The sequence below is a fragment of the Hibiscus syriacus genome, unplaced genomic scaffold (genome assembly GCF_006381635.1).
Source record: "Hibiscus syriacus cultivar Baekdansim isolate YM2019G1 unplaced genomic scaffold, ASM638163v2 tig00116965_pilon, whole genome shotgun sequence".
In the NCBI taxonomy this organism is placed as follows: Eukaryota; Viridiplantae; Streptophyta; class Magnoliopsida; order Malvales; family Malvaceae; genus Hibiscus; species Hibiscus syriacus.
This window is the reverse complement of record NW_024063490.1, coordinates 5,470,355-5,487,150: the sequence shown is the minus strand read 5'-3', so window position 1 is coordinate 5,487,150 and position 16,796 is coordinate 5,470,355.

Below are 16,796 nucleotides of genomic sequence, written 5' to 3'. Positions count from 1 at the left end.
CCTAAAATGGTAATGGAGAAAACGTTAGTCACCCAAAATGGTAACGGAGAAAACGTTAGACACCTATTTTTAGTAAAAAAAATTAGGCACTAAAACGTTTTTCGAGGTATAATTCAGACACTTATTTTTATATTAAGTCTAAAATAAATGTATAAATTATATTTTAGGGTAAAATATATAAATGGTCTCCCGATTATAGAGTATTACTTTATTAAGTATTTCGACTTTACAAAATGATCATTTGATTATAGAGTGTTGATTTGTTGAGTCCCTCAACTATTAAAAGTTATAAAATAGTCATACAATTATACATTATGTTTCAAATTTGTCATTTTCCATTAAAAAATTGATTATCGTCTAAGTTGGACGTTAACATGATTACTAGGATATGGTAGTTGCGTGAAATTCTAAGTTCATATTTTATTATATCACTGTCAACATGTTAACGTTTAGCTCACACTACCATTAATTTTTAATGAAAAATGACGAGTTTGGAACATAATGAATAGTTGGGTGATCATTTTGTGACTTTTAATTGTTGAGTGTGTAACACCCCAATTTAGGGGTCAGATTATAAGTTTTTGAAACTTATAGTCAGTTTTAGAAAGTGTAAGAAATTCAGGGACCTAGTCTTGAATTTACCTATTTTTGTTGGATAGAGAAAAAAACCCTCTTTCCCCCTCGATGATACCAAAAAAATCCCCAATTTTTAAAAACCAAATCCCTAAACCCCCTCAATCGAAGCTTCACTGGGCTCCCAATCCCTTATTGTCTGGCCACCATCCAGCCCCCACTACCCCCGTTTGATTCTTCGTTAACTGGCGACCAAGGCCAATGTATCATCGAAGTGTGATTCAACGTCGATCGGCGAGAATCGACGCATGAAATCACCGCCACGAACCCCACCTACCATTTGATTTTACGTGTTTTCCGACCGCTCCTGTGACCGTTGCACCTCACCGCCCTTCTCATCGAGTTCCCCAGCTCCGTGCGACCAAAACCCGACCAAGTTTATCGCCCATCGTCACCGTTTTCGCCAATCACCGGCGTGGGTAAGCATTTCAGTAATTTTCTTTTAATTCCGATGGATTTTGGTTGTTTTTTGTTTGATTGTGGTTGTATCTGGTGAGTGCTTGAATAGGGAGTAATCGACTGACCACCCTGATATTCGTTGCCGCCGCATGCGCCGCCATGCTCCGGTAGTGTGCGTGGGCTCGTTCCCCCGCTATAGTTTCTTCTAGAATCAGTCCAGCCAGTTTGGACCGGTCTGAACCGGCCCAACCCAACCCGAACTGGTCAACCCGACCCTCCTGTCCAACCCGTTTGACCCGACCTGAACCGGTTTGACCTGACCCGAACCGTTGATCGGTCAGACCGTTGTGTTGAAAATATTTTGATGTTTCGATATAACAAATTAAGTGTTAATGAATTTTAAGGGATTGATTTATCTTGCAACAAGTTAACTGGACAGATCCCACGCGAATTAGGAAACTTGAGTGAAATCTATTCTTTAAACTTGTCACACAACAACTTGGTCGGAGTTATACCCTCGTCATTTTCAAAACTTAAGCAGATTGAGAGTTTGGACCTTTCATACAACAAGTTGAGTGGTGAAATCCCAAACCAGTTGGTAGAGTTGAACAATTTGGAGGTTTCAGCGTGGCATACAACAACTTGTCAGGCAGTATTCCAGAATCGAAAGCTCAATTTGGTACCTTCATTGAAAACAGTTATGAGGGGAACCCTTTTCTCTGTGGACCTTTACTGAATAAAAGTTGCACGAAAGCCGACACACCATCAACAGAGTCAACTCCGTCAGATGATGGAGAAGATAATTGGGTAGACAAGTATGTTTTTTGTGTGAGCTTTGTGGTTTCCTATGTAGTGATGTTATTGACAGGGGTGGTTCTGCGGTGCGGCGCCTAAAAAACGGCTAATATACGGCGTGACCGGTTAAACAAGTGACCGGTTAAAATTTAGACCGGTTATGTTATATTATTTAACCGGAAATATTATAAAGTACAATAACATACTAGGTAGCGCTTATATAATGTAATAGGTAGCGCTTATATTTACCTATTTTATAAGTAAACCGGTATATTTATACCGATAGCATTGCAAATTTACCTATTACATTATATTATATTGAAAGTGTCCATACTTTTTATAAAAAGGATCGATACTTTAACAGTGTTTCATGTTTTCCACCTACAATATTAATTTAATAATTTCATTTGCACAAAAAATTATTTGATTGTTTTGATATTTTATAAAATAATATTTAGAATTTTTAATTTAATAATAATATATATCGTAACGTAAGAAATAAATCATTAGACGCCTATAATTACTAAATTAATATCTTAAAACTCACTCAAAGGATAACCTTAAGAACACTTGAAGAAGCAAGAGAACAACTATCCAAGCAATAAAAAAAGAGAAAATCCCAACATGATAACAACCGAACATATCATATCAATGTTCAAACTCAAGTTGTAGATTTTGATTTCCTTTTGCTTGGCATCATATGAGATTTGGATTTTGATTTCCTTTTGCTTGGCACCATATGAGCTTTGGATTTTGATGAGCATCGGAAGTATTCAGACTTATGATTTGGGTGGTACTCAACTTATGATTTAGTTGCTATTTGTTACATTTCTTGTATACCACCCAGATCATACGCCCGAAACGTTTCTGACGCTTTAAAGTTGACCAAAAAATAAAATGGTCGGGATTTCCCTCGCGTTTATACGTTGGAAAAAAAACAATGGAAATTAGGAATAATCAATGATAACATGCATATTGGCTTGGGCTAATATTTATAGTGGAGCCGAAATATATATTGAAATTCAAACTCAAATTGAAATTTAAATTCAAACTCCAATTACATATGAAATGAATTTGAAATGCAGTGTTAAATTGAACATGAAAATTGCATAATTGATTCATACTGTTCAAGTAACATGCTTTATGAACCATCAAGCTAAAAGACAATATTGATTGAGTTCAAAGCTGAGTTGTGAGTTGATGGAGTTGTCACACTTGTCACATGGTTGGAATAAAGTACTCACATGCGAGATAGATTGTTTTGTTATACATAACCCATCTCAACGAAATTAATCCAAATAATGTACCCATAACAATGTTCAATTAATGTACCCACAACAATGTTTAATTGATTTGTTGTTTAATTTTCAATTTGAATTATTTGATTTAATAATTTCATTTGCACAAAAAATTATTTGATTGTTTTGATATTTTATAAAATAATATTTAGAATTTTTAATTTAATAATATCTATATCGTAACGTAAAAATAAATCATTATACGCCTATAATTACTAAATTAATATCTTAAAACTCACTCAAAAGATAACCTTAAATTAATGTTTTCCACAGTGAAAAAAATATGGACACTTTTATAAAAAGGATAGACACTTTACAATATAACCACTACCTATTACATTATAAACGATACCTATTACATTATATAGGGCTACCTATTACATCATATGTTTACCTATTATATTGAAAGTGTCCATACTTTTTATAAAAAGGATCGATACTTTTTTTAAAAGTTATGTAATTTATGTTTCAATTTTTTTAACAGTGTTTCATGTTTTCCACCTACAATATTGATTTAATAATTTCATTTGCACAAAAAATTATTTGATTGTTTTTATATTTTATAAAATATATTTAGAATTTTTAATTTAATAATAATATATACCGTAACGTAAAAATAAATCATTAGACGCCTATAATTACTAAATTAATATCTTAAAACTCACTCAAAAGATAACCTTAAATTAATGTTTTCCACAGTGAAAAAAGTATGGACACTTTTATAAAAAGGATAGACACTTTACAATATAACCACTACCTATTACATTATATAAACGATACCTATTACATTATATAAGGGCTACCTATTACATCATATGTTTACCTATTATATTGAAAGTGTCCATACTTTTTATAAAAAGGATCGATACTTTTTTTAAAACTTATGTAATTTATGTTTCAATTTTTTTAACAGTGTACTGCGAATTTAAAATGATAATATACTTGTAGTTATTGTACATACCTAAATATGTACTGCGAATTTAATGTTGTACCCACCCTTTAACTACCACTACCAATGCCACATCTTATTGAAAGCAGCACGACAGAAACATGTTCAAAATGAACCTTCGTTTACATATCCATCAACTCCTGGAGCACTGAACTTGCACAACAAAATTTTTGCCATGGATAATACTGATGTAGACAATGTTAAGCCAACCGAGGAATGCCATGAAGTACATAATGTTGATGAATCTGACAGATTGGTTGGTCAGCTCTTCTGTTCACGTGATCAAGCTTGGCACTTTTACAAGGGATTCGCACGGGAACATGGGTTTAGTGCACGTAAGGGAACAACACGGCTTGACGTGGAAGGGAATGTGAAGACACAAGAATTTTGTTGTTCCAAAGAAGGGTTTCGAGTATCAAAAGTCAATACTGTTGATCGTCAACGTGCTCATACGCCAGTCACAAGAACATGATGTAAGGCTAGAGTCGTAGTTACAGCAACAAATACAAACGATCAGTGGGTTATAAGTAAGTCTGATCAGAAACATAATCATGCATTGTGCACATCTGCTATGACACCATTTATGCGTTCTAATCGAGCTGTAAGTAAGGCTGATATCGATGAGGCAACAACATTGAAAGAGGTCGGTGTTGGCACGTCACAAGTAATGAACTATTTAACGCAGCAGGCAGGGGGCTATCATAATGTTGGATTTACACATAAAGACCTCTACAATGCACTTCAAAGAGGTAAAGCAAAGGAAATCGTCGATGGGGATGTGAATGCGCTTATTGCCTACTTTGATTATAAGAAACATGATGATCCTGGGTTTTTTATGACATACTCGGTAGACGAATCGGGGGCATTGTATAATCTTATTTGGTCGGATTCTACATCGAGATCGGATTACACATGCTTCGGTGATGTAATTGCGTTCGACACAACGTACAAAGATAATTTGTATGGTCGACCAATTATGCCTATTGTTGGTGTCAATCATCACCATAACACAATTGTGTTTGCCACTGCCATAATCGCTGACGAAACGTCTCAATCTTTCGAGTGGGTGCTACAGAATTTTTTAGAAGCCATGATGAATAATCACCTATTTCTGTTGTAACCGATGGGGATAGGGCAATGCAGAGGGCTATCAAATCTGTTATCCCTTATGCTAAGCACAGATTATGTTCTTGGCATCTTTCTCGCAATGCACAAGCTAACATTGGTGACCCAAAGTTTACAGCAGCATTCTCAAAATGCATGGCTTCCTGGTGGACAACCAAGGAATTTGATATTCAATGGCGTTCGATTGTTTCAGAATTCAACGTCCAAAAGCATCCATGGGTGATTGAGAAGGGAAATACACGACACTTATGGGCACAAGCATATCTAACCGGTCATTTCTTTGCCAATATTCGCTCAACACAAAGGTGCGAGTCTATGAATGCTTCACTAGCTATTGCACTGAAACACAAGAAGACATATTTAGATGTTGTTCGTGCAATTGAAGATGGAATTAGTAGAATGCGTATGAACGAGTTGAAAGCGGATTACTTAAGTTCCCATACGAAGCCCTTCCAGATCACAAAACTGGTCGACATTGAAAGCCATGCCGCTGCGATTTTTACCCGCGAATCTTTTCGTGTGTTCCAAGATGAACTTATACGGGAGACATTGTACCGGATTGAGGCAGAGATTAAGTCCTTATCAGATGAATGTCAACATTATATTTTGTCAAAGTACGCAGAAAAAAATAGGAAATTAGTTTTGATTCTCGTACGAAAACTCTAATTTGCTCCTACAAAAAATTCGAGACCGTTGGACTTCCGTGTCGCCATCAACTTCACATTTTGAAGCAATTGGACTACACATATTTGCCCGGGACTTTGATTCAAAGTAGGTGGACTAATGATGCGAAGGCTTCTGCACCCAACTATGTTGATTTGAATGTGTCTCCAGAAGTGATGCAAATGGCAAGGTTCGCTGCTCTACGTTCAACGTCAAGTAGGTTATGCTACATTGCATCAAAGACAGACGAGTCTTTCAAAACCGCAAGAGATGAGATGAAAAACTAATAGAAGAATTAGAAAACTCGTTTGGTTTGAATCATTCAGTCAACCAGAGCATTGTAGTAAACAATGTTCGTGACCCTCAACGAAAACAACGCAAGCGAAAAGAAGTGCCGAAGAACAAGGTCGAGAAGAAAATTAGGCGATGTGGGTACTGCAACGGTGAGGGGCATAACAAACTAACATGTCCTCAAGTCAAGCTTAGTTTGAGTACAAGCACACAGCCTACATCAACTGATTTTTTTGAAGACGGAATGGAATGACAACGATCTCCATATAATATATCGTAAGTATCAACATCACTCCTATTGTATGTACATAAATATTTTGAATGAAGGAAGAAAACCGCGTTACTTCAAATTACCGACACTTTTTTAAATGGTATCGACACATTTTTATTCCAATCTGGACATAAAGTACCGACACAATATTATAAAGTGTCGATATAGGTTGTAGACCTATTCGCTCATAAAACCGGTATATTTATACCGGTTATATTACAAAATTATCTATTACATTATAATTATGGGTTCCGATGTGTAAAATGTCGACACTTTTTTAAATCGTATCGACACATTTTTCTTCCAATATGGACATAAAGTACCGACACAATATTAAAAAGTGTCGATATAGGTTGTAGACCTATTCGCTCATAAAACCGGTATATTTATACCGGTTATATTACAAAATTATCTATTACATTATAATTATGGGTTCCGATGTGTAAAATGTCGACACTTTTTTAAATCGTATCGACACATTTTTCTTCCAATATAGACATAAAGTACCGACACAATATTATAAAGTGTCGATATAGGTTGTAGACCTATTCGCGCATAAGACCGGTATATTTATACCGGTTATATTGCAAATTTACCTATTTTATTATAATATGTTGAAAGTGTCCATACTTTTTATAAAAAGGATCGATACTTTTTTTAAAGATATGTAATTTATGTTTCAATATTTTTTAAGTATGTTTCATGTTTTCCACCTACAATATTAATTTAATAATTTCATTTGCACAAAAAATTAGTTGATTGTTTTGATATTTTATAAAATAATATTAAGAATTTTTAATTTAACAATAATATATACCGTAACGTAAAAAATTAATCATTAGACGCCTATAATTACTAAATTAATATCTTAAAACTCACTCAAAAGATAACCTTAAATTAATGTTTTCCACAGTGAAAAAAGTATAGACACTTTTATAAAAAGGATAGAAACTTTACAATATATTAAAAAAGTATAGACACTCAAATGTATATGTACACATAGAAGCAAATATGGAATAATTAATGAAAATATACATACAATATAATCACACCAAAATATAAATACACAAGAATGTTCAAATAATGTACCGACAAACAAAATTAATCCGATGAAAAAGGGTTGTTTCTAACGAAGTCCGGAACATTAGAGGCCTTCAACAAATTTTCCAAATACTCTCGTATGTTTCCGCCTTTTTCTGAGGACATACATAAATAATTTCAATTATCAAACTAATGAGGTGCAATTTTACTAACAATAAATTAAATTCGCGTAAGAATAAATTTGTGTCATACCTAGAGCTTTGTCGTTCGAATGGGAAGCAGCGTCAAAGGTATGTGGACATATGTAATTGTATTTCTATATAAACACATAAGTTGTTAAAATAATCAATGTCTGAACACCTGTTCAACTGATCAGAAACATATTGCATAAATGCAACTTACCGGATTATAAATCATTTTTTCCGCTGAATCATCGACCAAAAGTGTATTTAGCTCGTTAAAATCTGGACACGCGTTCCAAACATCATTGAGATCTTTACAGTAGGTAACAGAATCGTATGTTTTGTATTTTTTTTGATCCTGTTCACAAACAGTCGAACATAAATATGTAGGAATCATAGACAACGAGAAGTCAGCAAACTGTAATGACATTCATCTTACCCACACGAATAGAAAATGCTCGGAAAATACAGGTAGTTTCTCAAGTACACGGTCGACGTTATGCCTGAGATTGTAATCAAGTTTGAATGTTAACATTCAAATGTATATTAACGATTTTGACTACAGTAATTCAATTGCCTCAAACATGTTCTAACCTCATCTTTGAAGACCAAAGGGCAACAACAAAATTGTCGACACAAAATTGCATAAATTCAAATAATCCTCTTCTGAGGACAAAATCTACAACATGAAGAAAATGAGATTAAAGTTCTACGCTTATATGTTAAAATAATGGATACAAAAGAATAGAATTAAAACCTGCCGGCAGTCTTGGGATGTAGGCAAGGACACCATTGAGATCAAAAATTAAAAGTTTTCTTGAAGGCGGCGTTGCAGACACGATATACTTGTTTGGATCATCATCTTCATCATCATCATCATCATCGTCATCATCTTCATCGCCAGCTTCATCGTCATCATCATCATCATCGTCATCTTCATCGTCAGCTTCATCTTCTGCGACCGCTTGGTTGTCCACATCTGTTAAAAGAAAATAAAATAAAGTTCAGAACGTGTAAATGTTAAGAAACATAGATAATGAATTACCTAACTCGTTTGATGTCGTTGACGTAATTCGTTACGCAACATGGAGACTTCACGTTGCAATGATGAAATATCGGATCGCATTCCACTCACAAGGGAATCAATATGCTCCCGAAAATTGACCATGTATTCCATCACGGTCTTAATTGTGACATCCTCTGCAACTGTTGCTTCTTCCATCATTGCGTCTCCACTTGGTTGCTCTTCTTCATGGCCAACGGGGTCCATTTCCTCCCTCTCTTGATCTAATCCGACCTCCTTGACACGCTTCCAACCGAGTTTTTCAACAAAATCATATCCCGCTTTTTTAATAAATACCATGTCAATCTTGCGGGTTAATCGAACAGGGGCGTCATGCGAAAAATCAACTTCCTTCTTCTTCAACAGATGGGTGATGACACATCCATATGGTAGTGTAGTTGAAATTGTTGCTCCCTTTGTGACCATATATACAATTGTATTAAATATGAGTTTTGCAATGTTTGGAGCCGTTTTGGATTTATACTTTGCTATCCACCAATAATCGCTGTCTCGAAGCGTTGAATGTTTTCCCCCACTAGGCCGGATATACCATGTGAGCATTTTGTGAAACACTCTCGACTCTACATCGAGGTGAATTGGGCTATTTCTAGTAACCCGTTTAATTGTAGACCAATCTACACCATTTTCATCTGAATCCCCTGTATTCGCTACACCTAAACCCTCCGCAATAGTTTCTGGAGATATATATATCCTTCCCCATGACATGTGTATTAATTCCTATTATATTAGTCTTATTAGGCTCGTGCTGTAAGGAAGCATTGTTGTAGAAGACTCTAACTAGGTTGGGATAATATCTTGGTTCTACACCAAGGAATTCAAGCCAACCCCAAGATGTAAATGTGGATTTAAAACTAAATGCATATTTATCATCAAACAAGAAACCCAGGTCAATGACACGTTCGGGACGAATCTTCCTTACTTTAAAACTCGTCTGCCATCTTTGTTTCTCCATGTCGGATCTAAAGTTCAGAGTTTCGAAGGACCTGATTTCCTCAGAAGAATCGTTTGTTACAGAAGGAGGTGGTTGAGAAGAACTGGGTTGAGAAGAGCTTTGAGAAAGACCTCGCTTGTGACGCTGACGTTTTGGAGCCATTTTGGTTGGATGCTACCCCTATTACAATGGAACACAAACACATTCAGGATAAAAACTCCAATATAGAAATCAATCAAACCCATAAAATATCGATAAATTTACCTGAATATCTGATCGTCACTTATGATAACGGTAGAAGGAAGAAAGAGGAAGATCTGCCTGCTTGTATTTATGTTTAGGGTTTCTCGATTAAGAGTACTATATAAACGGTGGAAAACACTTGATATTTAAATTAGTATCAACACAAACTATATTAGTGTCGACACATTATTTAGACATATTCTCTCATAAAACCGGTATAATTGTACCGGTTAGATTGAAAAATTACATATTACATTATACTTTTGGGTTCGATGATTTTGGGATCGACACTTTTTATATATGGATCGACACTTTATGGGTGCACCTTGTTTTCCATTCATTCTGGGAAAAAAATATCGACACAAACTATATTAGTGTCGACACATTATTTAGACATATTCTCTCATAAAACCGGTATAATTGTACCGGTTAGATTGAAAAATTACATATTACATTATACTTTTGGGTTCGATGATTTTGGGATCGACACTTTTTATATATGGATCGACACTTTATGGGTGCACCTTGTTTTCCATTCATTCTGGGAAAAAAATATCGACACAAACTATATTAGTGTCGACACATTATTTAGACATATTCTCTCATAAAACCGGTATAATTGTACCGGTTAGATTGAAAAATTACATATTACATTATACTTTTGGGTTCGATGATTTTGGGATCGACACTTTTTATATATGGATCGACACTTTATGCACCTTGTTTTCCATTCATTCTGGGAAAAAAATATCGACACAAACTATATTAGTGTCGACACATTATTTAGACATATTCTCTCATAAAACCGGTATAATTGTACCGGTTAGATTGAAAAATTACATATTACATTATACTTTTGGGTTCGATGATTTTGGGATCGACACTTTTTATATGGATCGACACTTTATGGGTGCACCTTGTTTTCCATTCATTCTGGGAAAAAAATATCGACACAAACTATATTAGTGTCGACACATTATTTAGACATATTCTCTCATAAAACCGGTATAATTGTACGGTTAGATTGAAAAATTACATATTACATTATACTTTTGGGTTCGATGATTTTGGGATGGACACTTTTTATATATGGATCGACACTTTATGGGTGCACCCTGTTTTCCATTCATTCTGGAAAAAAATATCGACACAAACTATATTAGTGTCGACACATTATTTAGACATATCCTCTCATAAAACCGGTATAATTGTACCGGTTAGATTGAAAAATTACATATTACATTATACTTTTGGGTTCGATGATTTTGGGATCGACACTTTTTATATATGGATCGACACTTTATGGGTGCACCTTGTTTTCCATTCATTCTGGGAAAAAAATATCGACACAAACTATATTAGTGTCGACACATTATTTAGACATATCCTCTCATAAAACCGGTATAATTGTACCGGTTAGATTGAAAAATTACATATTACATTATACTTTTGGGTTTTGATGATTTTGGGATCGACACTTTTTATATATGGATCGACACTTTATGGGTGCACCTTGTTTTTAATTCATTCTGGAAAAAAAATATCGACACAAACTATATTAGTGTCGACACATTATTTAGACATATTCTCTCATAAAACCGGTATAATTGTACCGGTTAGATTAAAAAATTACATATTACATTATACTTTTGGGTTCGATGATTTTGGGATCGACACTTTTTTATATATGGATCGACACTTTATGGGTGCACCCTGTTGGCCATATTGTAAATTTGCCTTTTACTTCCAAGTATCGACATGACCCTTAATGTGTATAAGAAACATGTACAACAACATACTGCTAACTTTTCTCATCTCATTCATAATTATATTCACATACAAAAATATAAATCGTATACAAAATTATAAATCTTATACAAAATTAACTCGACATTTACATCATTGCATCCTTTTGTTATTCTTATGTAATATTGCAGCTTTTGTTATCTTCTGTCTTCGTTCATTTTGATTGTGGCTTACGAGATCGTTTAATACTCGCGATCGATCCCAGTCTCCAACAACCTATATTCAAATTGTCAGAACGTTAAGTATTGTCAACTACAGCATTCAATCTACGACTTTTAACAATTTTACCACAAACAATTTTTTCTATCCACTTACAAAATCACCAGTTGCCCCTGTAGAACCGATCGATTCCATCCACATCATCACATACATGCCGCAATCATATCTGTTACAAAATTTGAAAACCACACATGTCAATTATGATGAATACTGCATAAATTAAGCTTTCTATTTGTGATAACATCTCATACCCATTCAATTGCTTATTCTTCTTATGCTCCACAAATTTGAAATTTTTCAAGGGATACTTTCCTAGAGATCCACATGACTCAACCCAAATGAGTTTCTTATTATAAGAATCTAATATTTTAATCTGCATTAAAATAGAAGAAGTTATGCACCAAAAAAATTATGCATTATAATTTACATAATGTCCTTTCATACATACATACATACCAATCTCTTAGCATTCTTCACTCTCTGTTTAGCTGCTTCAGTTGTAAACATACTATCATATATTGTTACAACATGATCTACCATATCCAACACCAACAGATACCAATGTGAATTATGGTAGTTTATTGTGATCATTATCTGCAACAAATTTCACACCCAATTTGACAAAATTCAACATTCTATATCCGAAAACATCATTTGCAATTGGTATGGTGTCTTACCTTCTCACAGTCGGTCAATTTCACATAGTTATCCAATATGACACCCCAGAAGGTAGAAATACCCTCAACACTTTCTTTGTTGTTGGCTTCCAACGCCTGTTGCTGTAATTACGCAACAAACATTATTAATTTACCGTCTATAACACTACTTTTCAATATTTATTAATTTAACTCACCACTAAGAGGTATGGAAGGTAGCCAATCCTCCGGTGTGACTTTTGAGAATCGTAGCATATGGTCCAGGCGAGCAAATCGATAACCTAACAAAATTAATTACACAATCAGAACATATTCAATAAGTTTTATTTATTTTCTACTTTCTACTTACCACACCGCCAACCCATTCCGTAGGCTTCAACGTTGCAACGTCGTATACAGTAGCGAATTGATTTCCCATTGATATTACAGAATATCTGTATGAATCATTAGGATTAATATCTTGTCATGAAATATTTAAATATCACTCACAAAACAATATATTTCACTTACCCCGATTCTAACTCGCTATTCCATAAATAATCACAAATTGCAGCTTCGATGTCATCAATTCCGGTTGGAATGTCCGCTTTTTCAACCTACAATTTTGCATACAAATTTTTGTCACAACAACATAATAAAAATCAAATTAAGTATTCTTTTATTAAACTTACCTTCTGCTTCTTCTTCTGGGGTGCAGGACATTCCGAATCCAAAACTGCTGCTATAACACTCTCCGGTGTATAAATGACATCGACTTCCTTCCTCCTCATTTCTTCCATCTCTTCTTCTTCCTCCTCCCTCTTTTCTTCTTCATATTTTTTCAGTTCATCGTACTTTTTTTCTACATAGCTCTTCATATCTTTTATTTCACCCTTCAATTGAGCTCCTTCATCCGAGTATTTATCAACCACCCCTTCACCCCCGTAAGTTCACTCCTCAAATCAACAACCTCCTTCACCACTCCCTCAAATTTTTCTCCCGTCACCATCTTAATATCACCCCTTAACACCGAAACTTCTTTCACCACTTCACCCCTCAACACCTCTACTTCTTTCACCACTCCATCTATTTTTCCTTCCAATACCCCCTTATGCCTCTCGAGTTTCTCTACGACTTGATCAAGTTTCTCTTCGACTCTTGATTGTCTTTGCATGATTTCAAATTGGATTTTTTTGATATCAGCCAATTCAGACATCAAAATGTCGAAGTTACTCTGTTTTGCTTCACCGTCGTCCCACTCACCTTCATCCCCCAATACAACCATCCCTCCTTTCTTCTCCTCTACCTCCACTGCCTCCTCTACATCCTTGCCAATAACCTTCAAAAAATTAAATTACAATATTAAGACATTGATTATATTCTTAATATTTAATTACATTTATTACCATTTCTTGCTTCTTCCCTCTATCCAACTTCAACTTCACCATCACTCTAACCACCTCTTCCTTCCCCCATGCACGGATGCGTGCCACTCCGGTTCTTTCATAAGCCGGCACTGCCTCACAACCCGACCAAAAATCGAACAGTGCAACCTGCATTTATAATAAAATTTATATTTTTATATAAAAACACAAAAAAGTGATTCAACTCATTTACCTCTAAGATTGCTATGCACCCTTTGAGGTATCTCTGGCTGCCCTTTTAAAGGTGATAATTGATTCAATCAATCTCGAATGGATATATTCAGCCCAATTGAATTCACCCTTCAAGCCTTCATCGCAAATGAGCTTCATATATTCCTTGTTCGTTGACGTATCACCCGTTGGACAAAGAAATATACCGACAAGGTACAATAGAACTCGGGCCTTCAGCTCATCCCCCAAGTAAGATCCACTTTTGATATCCTCTTCAACTTCAGTATATGTCACCTTATGATTCAAACCATATTTGGAGGCAAGTGCTTTCCAGTTCTTACTCCTACAGACTTCTATAACACTTTGCCTTTGTTTTGTACCCCCAATACGGCTGCAGCAGTCGATACCCCCAGAGGGAATGAATAATCACCATACTTAGCCATACATTGACTGACGTCAAATTGTGCCATCAAGGATCGACACAATTCCCTCCGAATAGGTCGATCCCTTACTCCGATCAACGATCCAAAACCTATTTCTCCCAGCACATTCAACTGACCCTTCTCCTTAAGGTGTTTAATTAATAAATTCACCCTTTTAATGCTGCATCTTGTCGACACTTCCTACATTTTTTAACAATATATAATGTTATAGTTCTTATATATTTTGTATCAACGTATTTACAAGTTTAATGAATACCTTATTTTCATGTGCTTTCCTCCGTTCTTTGTATTCTTTACTATCATTCCTTGACTGTGTGATGTAAGGTTCCTTTTCAGCATCACTCATTGAATTCCATTTGGACCTCACATCTTTTTCACCTAATATTAAACATAAACGTTTCTTAATCAATACATTAACACTAAATACTAATACTACTCAATGTCAATTTCATTTTACATACCGAACCGCTCTGTGTGCCATCTCCCTTCATCCTTTTGCATTCGGCCATACTGTTAACATTTAAAATTTGTAATCAATTTAAAGTTTATCGATACTTTAATCCAATTACCATTTCAACAATAATAACAAAAGACATTGATACTTACTAGAAGTACATATATCCACCCTTTGGTTGCTTTCGAGTCTCGGCCTCAATTTCAAAGTCATCTGCTCCACCAACAATTTTCCAACCCATTGACTCCATTTTTCCTTCATATATCAGTTTACGCAAATCAAATTATTTTGTTACATACACTTTTCAATATACAAATATAGATAACTACTCTTGTGGTAAAACGGTTTTCTTCAAAAGAATTTGAATGGCCACACCAAAATGTGTCGGCACATTTATACAACCTATAATATCATTTTCTACCTATAATATTTAATAAAAGTATCGACATTTATATTTTTCCTTGAATATCTATTTCTACCTGCAATCGGTCCCAAATGCTTCCTTACTCCAAAACCCCAAACAACACATAAAAAACCCTATCGCGATTACTGTAATAATAAAAAATTAGGGTTTCGACAACATACTTTTCGATTCGACTGCAGCAACAAACAAACAAACTTCGCTTTAGAAACGCCTTCTGAAATGCAGCAACAATTACTCTTCGATTTCAAAAACTCGTCCGTTCTATCTTTTTTCAGAGGATATTTAGCTATGGCCTTTATATTTTCATCGGATATGTTATTTATATTTAATCGATACAAATACAAAAGTGTCGATACTTTTATGTCAGGTGTCGATACTTTCGAAAGGATAATTACCTATTTCTTTGAAAGTGTCGATAATTTATTACACGTACTTACGAAAGTATCGACACTTTCAATATATCCGGTATCATTTTACCGGTTTTATCATTTTGATACCGGTTTTATCATATTTTTACCTGTTATATCGTTGTGGATCGATATATTTTTTTAAAGTATCGACACATTATAGGCGCTATAACTGCTTCTCTTTTAAATTCACAAAGTGTCGATCCTTATATAACGTATCGACACTTTTAAATTTACCGGTTTTATCATTTTGTTACCGGTTTTATCATATTTTTACCTGGTATATCGTTTTGGATCGATATATTTTTTAAAAGTATCGACACTTTTTAGGATTTAAAACTGCTTTTAAAGTTATGTAATTTATGTTTCAATTTATTTAATAGTGTTTCATGTTTTCCACCTACAATATTAATTTAATAATTTAATTTACACAAAATTTTATTTGATTGTTTTGATATTTTATAAAATATTATTTAGCATTTAAATTTAACAATATTAACCAAATATAATAATAAATATGTTTTCAACAGTAAAATAAGTATGTACACTTTTATAAAAATGATATATACTTTTTTGAAAGTTATGTAATTTATGTTTCAATTTTTTTAATAGTGTTTCATGTTTTCCACCTACAATATTAATTTAATAATTTCATTTACACAAAAAATTATTTGATTGTTTTGATATTTTATAAAATATTATTTAGATTTTAAATTTAACAATATTAACTAAAGATAATAATAAATATATTTTCACAGTGAAATAAGTATGGACACTTTTATAAAAAGGATAGATAATTTACAATATAACAGGTAAAAATATGACAAAACCAGATTCATTATGACAAAACCGGTAAAATTTACTTGATATGTTAAACGTATGGACACTTTTATAAAAAGGATAGATAC